Raw genomic sequence first — 12,691 nt, 5'->3', positions numbered from 1 at the left:
GATATTTTACCTAATATGTCATGCCTGTAATAATAAAACCCATTAATATAGAGTATTTTGGCCAAACTGAAGAGCATTTTGTGACAATGTTATATGCAAATGAGAAGAAGCCGCAGTGCATGCTGGGAAGAATGCTGGTCTCGGAATACGGACCTTGTACCACAGAAGGCGCAGCTGGTGTGGAATGTACTGCGGATGACTGCAGCGTTCTGCTTCCATCAGGAGAGCAGCTGCTCACTGCTGCACCACTGGCTGACGGTCACATTAGGACGTGATTGCCGGCTCACGCCTACTGCTGCTGGACGTGGCGCTATAGCATTAGGGCTGGGCGTGCAGCAGTGCAGCGCCTTCTGCCCACCGGTCTGCCCTGGCCGAAGTACAGCGATGCGTGCCCTTACCTATCAGCTGACAAGTGTGCCCGGCCGCACACACAAGGGGGTCACAGGAATGTCCCACAACATTGTCACACTTCCGTGGCTGCCAGGTCAAATTTATCACCAAGATAACATGTATGGGACCATCTGGGAGACCAACTTCTACAACCTACAACTTTGCATGATCTAAAGGTTCAGTTACATAGCAAATGTGGAGCAATATGCCACAGGATACCATACAGAACCTGTATGCCGCCATGCCCGCCAGTATCACATCTGGTATACAAACTAGAGGCAGTGGAACAGGGTACTAGAGCCTCCATGCCCGCCCGTATCACATCTGGTATCCAAGCTAGAGGCAGTGCAACAGGGTACTAGAGCCTCCATGCCCACCCGTATCACATCTTGTATCCAAGCTACAGGTGGTACAACAGGGTACTAGAGCCTCCATGCCTGCCTGTATCACATCTTGTATCCAAGCTAGAGGAGCCCCTACAGCAGTGGTCCCCAACCTTTTTGGCACCAGGGACCGGCTTCAAGCAAGAACATTTTTACAAGGCCCGGCAGGGTGGGGCGGGACATGGGCCGGGCTTTGGTTATATGGAGCGGGGTTATGAAGGGTGTTGGAGTTTAGTGCATACTCATTTAATTATGACATTTAGAATGCCCTGGCAGTACACACATAGGGCAGTATAATATATCCCCCCTGCCACCCCACCCCCCCACCGCCTGACAGCACACACATAGGGCAGTATATAATCTATCCCCCCCCCCACAGCACACACATAGGGCAGCATATAATTTATCTCCTCCCCAGTAATAAGCAGCCTCCCCCCAGTAATAACCAGCCCCCCCCACCAGTAATAGGCAGCCCCGCAGTAATAAGCAGCCCCCCCAAGAATAATCAGCCCCCCCAGTAGTAAGCAGCCCCCCCAGTAGTAAGCAGCCCCCCCCCCCCCCCAGTAGTACATATCCACAACACGAGGGTCAGCAGCAAAAGAGGCATCCAAAATAGGTGGAACAGGTCGTCTGCAGCGCCCACTGTGGTCTAGATCCAAATTAGACCACAAGAAATGCAATGTGAAGAAAGTTGATTTAGGGCGAGCACCCACTGGCGTTTTTTAACCTGCGTTTTGCGTTTTGCGTTTTGCGTTTTTCCTGCACAGGCATAGAGATAACATGTGTTCCTGTCCACTGGCGTTTTTTTTGCGTTGCGTTTGCGTTTTTAACATAGGAGCTGTCAGTTGCATATGTGTCCTTATTTTTCTCCATGGAAATTAATGGAAAAGCCGCGAAAACGCCGCGAAAACGCCGCGAAAAACGCAACGGAAAGCGGGCGGAAAAACCGCGGGAAACGCGGCGAAAACGCTGCGTTTTTTCCCGCGGAAAACGCAAACGCCAGTGGGTGCTCGCCCTTAGGCAGCAGTTGGGGTGCAAATACAAAGCGGTTTTTATTCCTCCCAAAATGTGACGTTTCGACTCAACGAGTCTTTGTCAAATATACAAAATGTGTGAACAACAAACATACATATAGCAGTCCACCCACAGAGTGGACCTATCACAGAACAGAGCATATCAACAAAATTAAAATCACCCAGTAGTAAGCAGCCCCCCCAGTTGTAAGCAGCCCCTCCCCCAGTTGTAAGGAGCCCCCCCCCCCCCTGTAGTAAGCAGCCCCCCCCCCCCCCCCAGTAACAGGCAGCCACCCCAGTAATAAGCAGCCCTTTTGCTGCCTTTTGGTGGAAAAAAAACTGAAAATAAATCTATTTGTCCAGCCTCTGTCCGTCCTAAGGGCTGTGGACACGTGTGAGCTGCGTGTACAACGTTAAAAAATCAGACGCACCCAGCTACGCTTTACTGCTGGCTTCGCCATTTGCTTTCCTTAATTGGGAAAAAAATACCTGCTCTGCCAGAGTTATAATAACTCTGCTACCCTCACGTTCTGTGACACATTAGCAGGGACACAGCACAGTTATTAAACTTCTCATGTTCATTGAATATACGCAGTGCTGCCTTTTGGTGGAAAAAAACTGAAAACAAATCTATTTGTCCAGCCTCTGTCCGTCCTAAGGGCTGTGGACACGTGTGAGCTGCGTGTACAACGTTAAAAAATCAGACGCACCCAGCTACGCTTTACTGCTGGCTTCGCCATTTGCTTTCCTTAATTGGGAAAAAAAATACCTGCTCTGCCAGAGTTAATAACTCTGCTACCCTCACGTTCAGTGACACATTAGCAGGGACACAGCACAGTTATTAAACTTAGATTATTCATTCACTAGAGGCAGTGGGGCCTTTCGTTTTCAAAAAAGGGAAAAAATTATATTTGGCTGCAGTCTTGCGCCAATTTATTTCCTGCCTGTGAAATCAAATCACTGGTAATACAGCATGCTGAGGGGTAGGGGTAGGCCTAGAGGACGTGGACGCGGCCGAGGACGCGGAGGGCCAAGCCAGGGTGTGGGCACAGGCCGAGCTCCTGATCCCGGTGTGTCGCAGCCGACTGCTACGCGATTAGGAGAGAGGCACGTTTCTGGCGTCCCCACATTCATCGCCCAATTAATGGGTCCACGCGGGAGACGGTTATTAGAAAATGAGCAGTGTGAGCAGGTCCTGTCCTGGATGGCAGAAAGTGCTTCGAGCAACCTATCGTGAACACGCAGTTCTGCGCCGTCCACTGCTGCAAATCCGAATCCTCTGTCTGCTGCTCCTCCTTCCTCCCAGCCTCCTCACTCCACTACAATGACACCTGCTCAGGAGCGGGAACACTCCCAGGAACTGTTCTCGGGCCCCTGCTTAGATTGGGCAGCAGCGGTTCCTCTCCCACCAGAGGAGTTTATTGTCACTGATGCCCAACCATTCGAAAGTTCCCGGGGTCCGGGGGAAGAGGCTGGGGACTTCCGCCAACTGTCTCAACAACTTTCTGTGGGCGAGGAGGACGATGACGATCAGACACAGTTGTCTTGCAGTGAGGTAGTAGTAAGGGCAGTAAGTCCGAGGGAGCAGCGCACAGAGGATTCGGAGGAAGAGCAGCAGGACGATGAGGTGACTGACCCCACCTGGTGTGCAACGCTTACTCAGGAGGACAGGTCTTCAGAGGGGGAGTCAAGGGCATCAGCAGGGCAGGTTGCAAGAGGCAGTGCGGTGGCCAGGGGTAGAGGCAGGGCCAGACCGAATAATCCACCAACTGTTTCCCAAAGCGCCCCCTCGCGCCATGCCACCCTGCAGAGGCCGAGGTGCTCTAAGGTCTGGCAGTTTTTCACAGAGACGCCTGACGACCGACGAACAGTGGTGTGCAACCTTTGTTGCGCAAAGCTCAGCCGGGGAGCCAACACCAACAGCCTCACTACCACCACCATGCGCAGACATATGATGGCCAAGCACCCCACAAGGTGGGACGAAGGCCGTTCAGCGCCTCCGGTTTGCACCCCTGCCTCTCCCCCTGTGCCCCAACCTGCCACTGAGATGCAACCCCCCTCTCAGGACACAGGCACTACCGCCTCATGGCCTGCACCCACACCCTCATCTCCGCTGTCCTCGGCCCCATCCAGCAGTGTAGTTCAGCGCACCGTCCAGCCGTCGCTTGCGCAAGTGTTCGAGCGCAAGCGCAAGTACGCCGCCACGCACCCGCACGCTCAAAATTCATCAGCCTTGAGATGCTGCCGTATAGGGTTGTGGAAACTGAGTCCTTCAAAAGTATCATGGAGGCGGCGGCCCCGCGCTACTCAGTTCCCAGTCGCCACTACTTTTCCCGATGTGCCGTCCCAGCCCTGCACGACCACGTATCCCGCAACATTGTACACGCCCTCACCAACGCGGTTACTGCCACGGTCCACTTAACAACGGACACGTGGACAAGCACAGGCGGGCAGGGCCACTACATCTCCCTGACGGCACATTGGGTGAATTTAGTGGAGGCTGGGACAGAGTCAGAGCCTGGGACCGCTCACGTCCTACCCACCCCCAGAATTGCGGGCCCCAGCTCGGTGGTGGTATCTGCGGAGGTGTATGCTTCCTCCACTAAAGCACCCTCCTCCTCCTCCTCCTCCTCTGTCTCGCAATCAAGATGTGTTAGCAGCAGCATGTCGCCAGCAGTCGGTGTCGCGCGGTGTGGCAGCACAGCGGTGGGCAAGCGTCAGCAGGCCATGCTGAAACTACTCAGCTTAGGCGATAAGAGGCACACGGCCCACGAACTGCTGCATGGTCTGACACAGCAGACCGACCGCTGGCTTGCGCCGCTGAGCCTCCAACCGGGCATGGTCGTGTGTGACAACGGCCGTAACCTGGTGGCGGCTCTGCAGCTCGGCAGCCTCACGCACGTGCCATGCCTGGCCCACGTCTTTAATTTGGTGGTTCAGCGCTTTCTGAAAAGCTACCCACGCTTGTCAGACCTGCTCGTAAAGGCGCGCCGGCTCTGCGCACATTTCCGCAAGTCCCACACGGACGCTGCCACCCTGCGCACCCTGCAACATCACTTTAAGCTGCCAGTGCACCGACTGCTGTGCGACGTGCCCACACAGTGGAACTCTACGCTCCACATGTTGGCCAGGCTCTATGAACAACGTAGAGCTATAGTCGAATACCAACTCCAACATGGGCGGCGCAGTGGGAGTCAGCCTCCTCAATTCCTTTCAGAAGAGTGGGCCTGGTTGGCAGACATCTGCCATGTCCTTGGTAATTTTGAGGAGTCTACCCAGGTGGTGAGCGGCGATGCTACAATCATTAGCGTCACCATTCCTCTGCTATGCATCTTGAGAAATTCCCTGCAAACCATAAAGGCAGCTGCTTTGCGCTCGGAAACGGGGGCGGGGGAAGACAGTATGCCGCTGGATAGTCAGGGCACCCTCCTGTCTATTTCTCAGCGCGTACAGGAGGAGGAGGAGCATGAGGAGGATGAGGAGGAGGGGGAAGAGACAGCTTGGCCCGCTGCTGACGGTACACCGGCTGATTGCCTGTCATCCTTTCAGCGTGTATGGCCTGAGGAGGAGGAGGAGGAGGAGGAGGAGGATCCTGAAAGTGATCTTCCTAGTGAAGACAGCCATGTGTTGCGTACTGGTACCCTGGCACACATGGCTGACTTCATGTTAGGATGCCTTTCTCGTGACCCTCGCGTTGCACGCATTCTGGCCACAACGGATTACTGGGTGTACACACTGCTCGACCCACGCTATAAGGAGAACCTGCCCACTCTGATTCCCGAAGAGGAAAGGGGTTCGAGAGTGTTGCTATACCACAGGACCCTTGCGGACAAGCTGATGGTAAAATTCCCAGCCGACAGCGCTAGTGGCAGAAGGCGCAGTACCGAGGGCAAGGTAGCAGGGGAGGTGCGGAGATCGAGCAGCATGTACATCCCAGGCAGTGCAACAGTCTTTAAGGGCCTGGCCAGCTTTATGGCTCCCCAGCAAGACTGTGTCACCGCTCCCCAGTCAAGGCTGAGTCGGCGGGAGCACTGTAAAAGGATGGTGAGGGAGTACGTAGCCGATCGCACGACCATCCTCGGTGACGCCTCTGCCCCCTACAACTACTGGGTGTCGAAGCTGGACACGTGGCCTGAACTAGCGCTGTATGCCCTGGAGGTGCTTGCTTGTCCTGCGGCTAGCGTCTTGTCGGAGAGGGTGTTTAGTGCGGCTGGGGGAATCATCACAGATAAGCGTAGCCGCTTGTCAACCGACAGTGCCGACAGGCTAACACTCATCAAGATGAACAAAGCCTGGATTTCCCCAGACTTCTCTTCTCCACCAGCGGACAGCAGCGATACGTAAGCAATACGTAGGCTGCACCCGCGGATGGAAGCTACGTTCTCTCTCACCATCCAAAACGGGGACATTTCTGCTTCATCAATCTGTGTCTAATATTCCTCCTCCTCCTCCTGCTCCTCCTCCTGAAACCTCACGTAATCACGCTGAACGGGCAATTTTTCTTAGGGCCACAAGGCTCACTCAAATAATTTTTCTAAACAATTTTTAAAAGTTTCAATGCGCTTAAAAGCATTGGAACTTTAACTTGAACCAATTTTTCGTTACACTGGGCTGCCTCCAGGCCTAGTTACCACTTAAGCCACATTAACCAAAGCAATCAATGGGTTTCACCTGCCCTCTTGGCTGGCCATGGCCAATTTTTGGGATGTACATTAGTACTGTTGATACAGCAATTTTTGTGGGCCCTCGCCTACAGTGTAATCAAATAAATTTTTAGCCCACCTGCATTAAGCACGACATTACTACCTCAGCTGTGTTGGGCAATGCAATGGGATATTTCTATGTACCGCCGGTGGCTTCCTGGCACCCACCCAGGCAGTGGGTCCACAGGGAGTGTAACCTACATGTGTCCACTTCTAAAGAACCCCAGTCAGACTGGGGCATGCAGTGTGGGCTGAAGCCCACCTGCATTAAACATGACAATACTACCTCAGCTGTGATGGGCAATGCAATGGGATATTTTTGTGTACCGCCGGTGGGTTCCAGGGAGCCACCCATGCTGTAGGTGCACACGGAGTGTAACCTACATGTGTCCACTTCTAAAGAACCCCAGTCTGACTGGGGCATGCAGTGTGGGCCGAAGCCCACCTGTATTACGCACGACATTACTACCTCAGCTGTGTTGGGCAATGCAATGGGATATTTCTATGTACCGCCGGTGGCTTCCTGGCACCCACCCAGGCAGTGGGTCCACAGGGAGTGTAACCTACATGTGTCCACTTCTAAAGAACCCCAGTCAGACTGGGGCATGCAGTGTGGGCCGAAGCCCACCTGTATTACGCACGACATTACTACCTCAGCTGTGTTGGGCAATGCAATGGGATATTTTTGTGTACCGCCGGTGGGTTCCAGGGAGCCACCCATGCTGTCGGTCGACAGGGACTTCACAATAGGGAGTTGTACCTGCCTATGTCTATGAATTAAAAAGCCCGGTCTAACTGGGGCATGCAGACACCTTGACAGAATGAATAGTGTGTGGCACATAGGTTTCCCATTGCTATGCCCACGTGTGCAGCTCCTGATGGCGGTGGCACAGGATTCTATTTCTCATTGCTTCTGTACAGCATTGTGAGCTATCGCCCCGCCCCTTTTAAAGAGGGTCGCTGCCTAGCCATGCCAACCCTCTGCAGTGTGTGCCTGCGGTTCCTCCTCATGGCAGACGCACTTCTAAATAGACATGAGGGTGGTGTGGCATGAGGGCAGCTGAAGGCTGCGCAGGGACACTTTGGTGTGCGCTGTGGGGGGGGAGGGGGGGCGGTTGGGCAGCATGTAACCCAGGAGAAGTGGCAGTGGAGTGTCATGCAGGCAGTGATTGTGCTTTGTTGTAGCTAGTGTAGTGCTTAGCAAAGGTATGCCATGCTAATGAGGGCTTTTCAGAAGTAAAAGTTTTTGGGAGGGGGGGGGGCCACTCTTGCCGGTATTGTGGCTTAATAGTCGACCTGTGAACTTGAGATGCAGCCCAACATGTAGCCCCTCGCCTGCCCTATCCGTTGCTGTGTTGTTCCCATCACTTTCTTGAATTGCCCAGATTTTCACACATGAAAACCTTAGCGAGCATCGGCGAAATACAAAAATGTTCTGGTCGCCCATTGACTTCAATGGGGTTCGTTACTCGAAACGAACCCTCGAGCATCGCGGGAAGTTCGTTCCGAATAACGAACACCCGAACATTTTGGTGTTCGCTCATCTCTAATTATAATCTTTTGTTTAATGTGCTTTTTGTCTCACTGTACTTTTATTTTTCCTTTTCTTCAAGATAACAGGTGATGAGACATATTCCGGCAAGGATGTACTGGCTGAGATCTTTGGCTTTGAAAAATAAATGTTTTTCCTTTTTCTAATATGTTTTGTTTTACAGGGTAGACTTCAAGACTGTTTGTTTGAGGGATGGGATGCTAATAACCCATTTGTTTGTTTCTAGGGATAACCTTGGTCATTCATTGACATCTGATATCGCCTTACAATAGATGGTGCTAGTTTTTGCTTTTGTAAAAAACAAAAAACAAAAAGGCCTAAATTCAGAGAAGGTTTTTTGTTTATTTTTGGGAGCTCCAGTGCATATTGAGTTCAGAAGAACTCATGTGTATTGAAAAAACTGATTGTCTTTATTCTGCACATTAGCTGCAGGAAAACCCTTGTTCAATGTCTAATGTTTGTCTGTGGTCTGTCTACATGTTATTTGTTTGTATATGTTAAACGTTTATGGATCCTGGTAACAGGTTTCTGAGAAAATGCAGAGTGTAATACAAAGGTATGCAAATGTATGGTTCCTTGTATGTAGGTAGGAGACTTCTCTGCATATTGAATGAATGGATTGAAGGCAGGGAAAGTGAGTGTGAGATACTCATAATGGATGACTGTGTGCTGGGATATTACTATGTACAAATTCATTTACATGAGTTGGACTAATACAATATCTATTTGGGTTTTGTTTTGTGGGAAACTATTAAAATTATGTGAATATATTGCATAATAAATGTACCTGTGAAAAAGTGTATTGTGACAAATCTAGGAATGGGATGTGGTAAATACGTAACTACTAATGAAGATGATCATGACAAATTTGGGAATATTGTGCTATAAAATTTGATTATTTTGGTTTGCAGTATTTAATAACATATATGATAAACTAATAACTGTGCTGCTGCTGCTGCTGATAAATCTAAGGTTATTGTATTGTTACTTGATTGATTTGACTTGCAATATTTGAAATTATATCATTTGTTTAAATGACTAAGAATTCTTGAGTTATATGTCTACTGTATATAGAAGGTATTTGTGCTTTTAATGAAGATAGTTTAGGAATGTTAGAAATATTCATTTGCTACAGCAGGAAACTTATCAAGTCTCTCTGGGCAGAGTTTGTTTTATTAATAAATTTGACCTACAGATTTTTGTTTCATCTATTTTTATGAAGGGGTGAAGAAAAGCACACAAGACCCCAGATTGTGATTTTGTTTTTGTTTTGTTTGATTTGCCATGGACTGAATTATTTTGGATCAAGTTTATTTGTGACTGAGAAAATTTATGAACTGATTTATTTCCACCAGGACATTGGGACTTTCTAAGTGTGATTTGAAATTTCATCTTCTCTAAGTGCATGCTGCATCTGTCCATGCTATGACTAGCCAACTGAGCCTGAAGAACTGACAAGTGTGCCTGACTGCTGCTAAATTGCCACTGGGGTGATCCTCATACTCTGCATAATAACCGCCAGCAGATGACGTCAAAGGAGGGTGAAGCATCACCGCTCCTCCCTGAAGGCCTTGGGCAACAAAATGCTGTACAGAGGCAGCTGCTACATTGGAATAAAGGGGCTCTATAGTCAGTTGTGGATACTTCTGGATATGGAGAATGGAAAAGATTGTTTGATACCAATGTAATGGGCGGGGACAGATTCCTACTTAGGGTCTGTTCTTTGGCTAACCAGGGAAAGCAGTGAGGGCACAATAATCCCCCTGCTTCCCTGCATCGGAGATCCTATAGGTTTAGGATCTAAAGAAGATCAAGAGAAGAACAAACAATTTTACAGGAAGAGACATTTGTATTCAACATCTAACGGTTTTGGGAATTTTTTGTTTTTCATTATTTTCTCGAGCCCAGATTTGATCAGATTGGTTTTATGTTGATAGCAAATGAAAATTCAGGGAACATGGTAATAAATGTGACATTAGATTATCTGGTTGTTTATGTAATATATTATGGAAAATATTTGGAAATTGCTAATAGAATTTGAAGATCAAACCATGACATATTCCAACCCTAAACTGTATGCTAATTTTATGTATCTTGATGAAATAGTTGTATGATGGCTACAAATAGCCAAAGGGTGGATTGTGGTGCAAATATAATTGGCTATTTGTAGCCCTCCATTTTGTCCTTCATCCTCCATTTTGTATTTTCCTTTATTTCTCCATTTTGTATCTTACATACAAATAGCTATGAACATTCATGTGGACTTCAAACCTGTTTGGTGTAGGAAGCTTTGATGTAACTGTGAAATGTGTATGTGACTTGTTAGTTCTTTGTATAAGATAGAGGTCTAACATATGTATATTGGTCTTACTTATACAGAACAATGCTACCTGCTTTTACTACAATTATATTTGTATAGGTTTGTTTGAGCTCTGTCCATATACATTGTATGGACACGAATCTGTTGTCTTGTTAATCCTGTGATACCATCAGCATTGTCTAGGGAATTGAGTTGTTGATTCTGAACCTTTGATCAATGAAACTGGCTCCTTCAGATGGTGGGGGGTCTCAGACTGATAACATCTTGGTTTTCAAAGCTTGGAGAATATGGCCTATGACTCAGCAAGTTATACTAGTATAAAGGACAGGAGAGGGACTAAGGAGTAGAAGCTTTTGGAATGGAGGAGTAGTAGCTGTTGGAATCTAGGAGGAGAAGCTCTTGGAATTTTTGATGGAAGGATGAGAAGCTTTGAGTAGTAGATGAGTATGTCATCTGCTGAACCCCTAGAAGTGAGGGAACCTTTGGTGATGGTAATATGTGATCTGTAATCTTTTAGGTAATAATGTAACTTGCTATCTTTATACTTTGTGATGTGACATCTGCAACCGTTATGTTTTGTATATAGCTATTATCACTTGTATATAGATATTATCCTTTGTATATTAGATCCAATAGTTTACAAACGGAGGACAATTATTCACCACTATGCTCAATTATCATTTTATTTTAATAAATTCTTATTATTAAACCTTTTATAGTGTCTTACTCTCTTTAAAGCGTAATCTGAACTAAGTCTTGCTCCTTGAAGCAATACAGGGGGGGGGGGGGAGAGAGAGAGCTCCCCCCTGTTCCCCACTGCTACCCCCTGCTCCACCACGCCGCCCCCCGAATCTTTTTGTCCGAGTAGTCAGTTACTCGGAAAGAGTGGTGCTCGAGTGCAAAAACACCCAAAAAGAGTACGTTCGCTCATCTCTAATGGTAAATCATTCATATACTAAACGACCTAAAAGTATATTAGTGTCATTATACTTCATCCCCGAATATAGCCTATTAAATAGTCCACTTGCATCGCGTATCCCTGCCTTTTGGAACACCCATGTGCAGGTGAAACAAACAAAATAAGCATTTTAGCCCCGTTTTTGCCATTTGGGATAAATAGTGTGTTCAAGTTACTGTACAGATTGTTACGGATATGAGGATACCAGATATGTGGGCTGTTTTGTTCTTATTTTTTTGTAACTATTTTTTTCAACAGTTTTTATATTCTTTACATTTTTTATGTCCCTGTAGGGAACTTGAACCAGAAAAGCTCTGATCACAATGCATTATCATTCACAATAGCGATCACAGGCCATTGCAGGCCCAGACACCATTGTCTGGCATCCAGTTGCAACGGCCGAGGGAGACCACGAGGTTTTGCAAAAAGGGTTGTCATGGGTGGCTCTATGGTCTCGCCCGACAGTGGCGGCAAAAGTGTTCTGTTCGGGGGTTGTGCAGTGACCCAGGGAACCTACCGTGGTACGCTTACAGGAAGGCCTGTTTTCCAACTGGACCTTCAGGATGGAATGTCGATGAAATGACTGAGACAAGTCCAGTAGCTTGTGATAGTAATCCTGCAGTATGCAGATTTACAAGATTGATTTTTGTAACAGTAATAATCTTTACTTATATTTATATAGCGCGAACATATTCCGCAGCGCTTACAATACAGGGGAAATAACACAAGACAACGGTTACATGAAGTAAACAATTGATGGAAACAGTAGGGGTGAGGGTCCTGCTCCAACGAGCTTACATACTACAAGTAATGGGGTGATACAGAAGGTAGAGGGCTGGAGATGTACATGGTATGGAGAGGTGGAGAGTGAGGGAAGCTATACACACAGACAATGATCAGGCCGTATAGTGGCGGAATCGGGATGACTGTAGGTGCCGGTTTATTATGGCTAGCAGGGATAGCAGTCTGTGGGACAGGGAGCATGTTATCAGGCGGAGTACCGAGGGGTTTGGTTTAGAGGATATGGTATTCCTCCCTGAGGAGGTGCATTTTTAGAGCACGCCTAAAGTTTAGTGTTTCAGTGATTGCCTGGATGTTTTTTGGTAGCGGGTTCCAGAGGACTGGTGCTGCTCTTGAGATGTCTTGGAGGCGAGAATGAGAGGTTGGAATTAAAGGGGCACTCAGTCTGATTTCATTAGCAGAGCGGAGAGCCCGGGCTGGGTGGTGGATTGAGATGAGGGAAGCAATGTAGGGCGGGGCGGATAAATTGCGTTTGAGGTGTGAGCCAGGGTTGCCGCGGTCTATATCGGATGGCTTGGGTTACAGGGGGCGCCGCTTCATCCAATGCATGTTTGAGAGTGGTGTTGTAATG

The sequence above is a fragment of the Eleutherodactylus coqui genome, chromosome 13, assembly GCF_035609145.1.
Source record: "Eleutherodactylus coqui strain aEleCoq1 chromosome 13, aEleCoq1.hap1, whole genome shotgun sequence".
In the NCBI taxonomy this organism is placed as follows: Eukaryota; Metazoa; Chordata; class Amphibia; order Anura; family Eleutherodactylidae; genus Eleutherodactylus; species Eleutherodactylus coqui.
The sequence above is the reverse complement of the archived record's forward strand: the minus strand, read 5'-3'. Positions refer to the sequence as shown.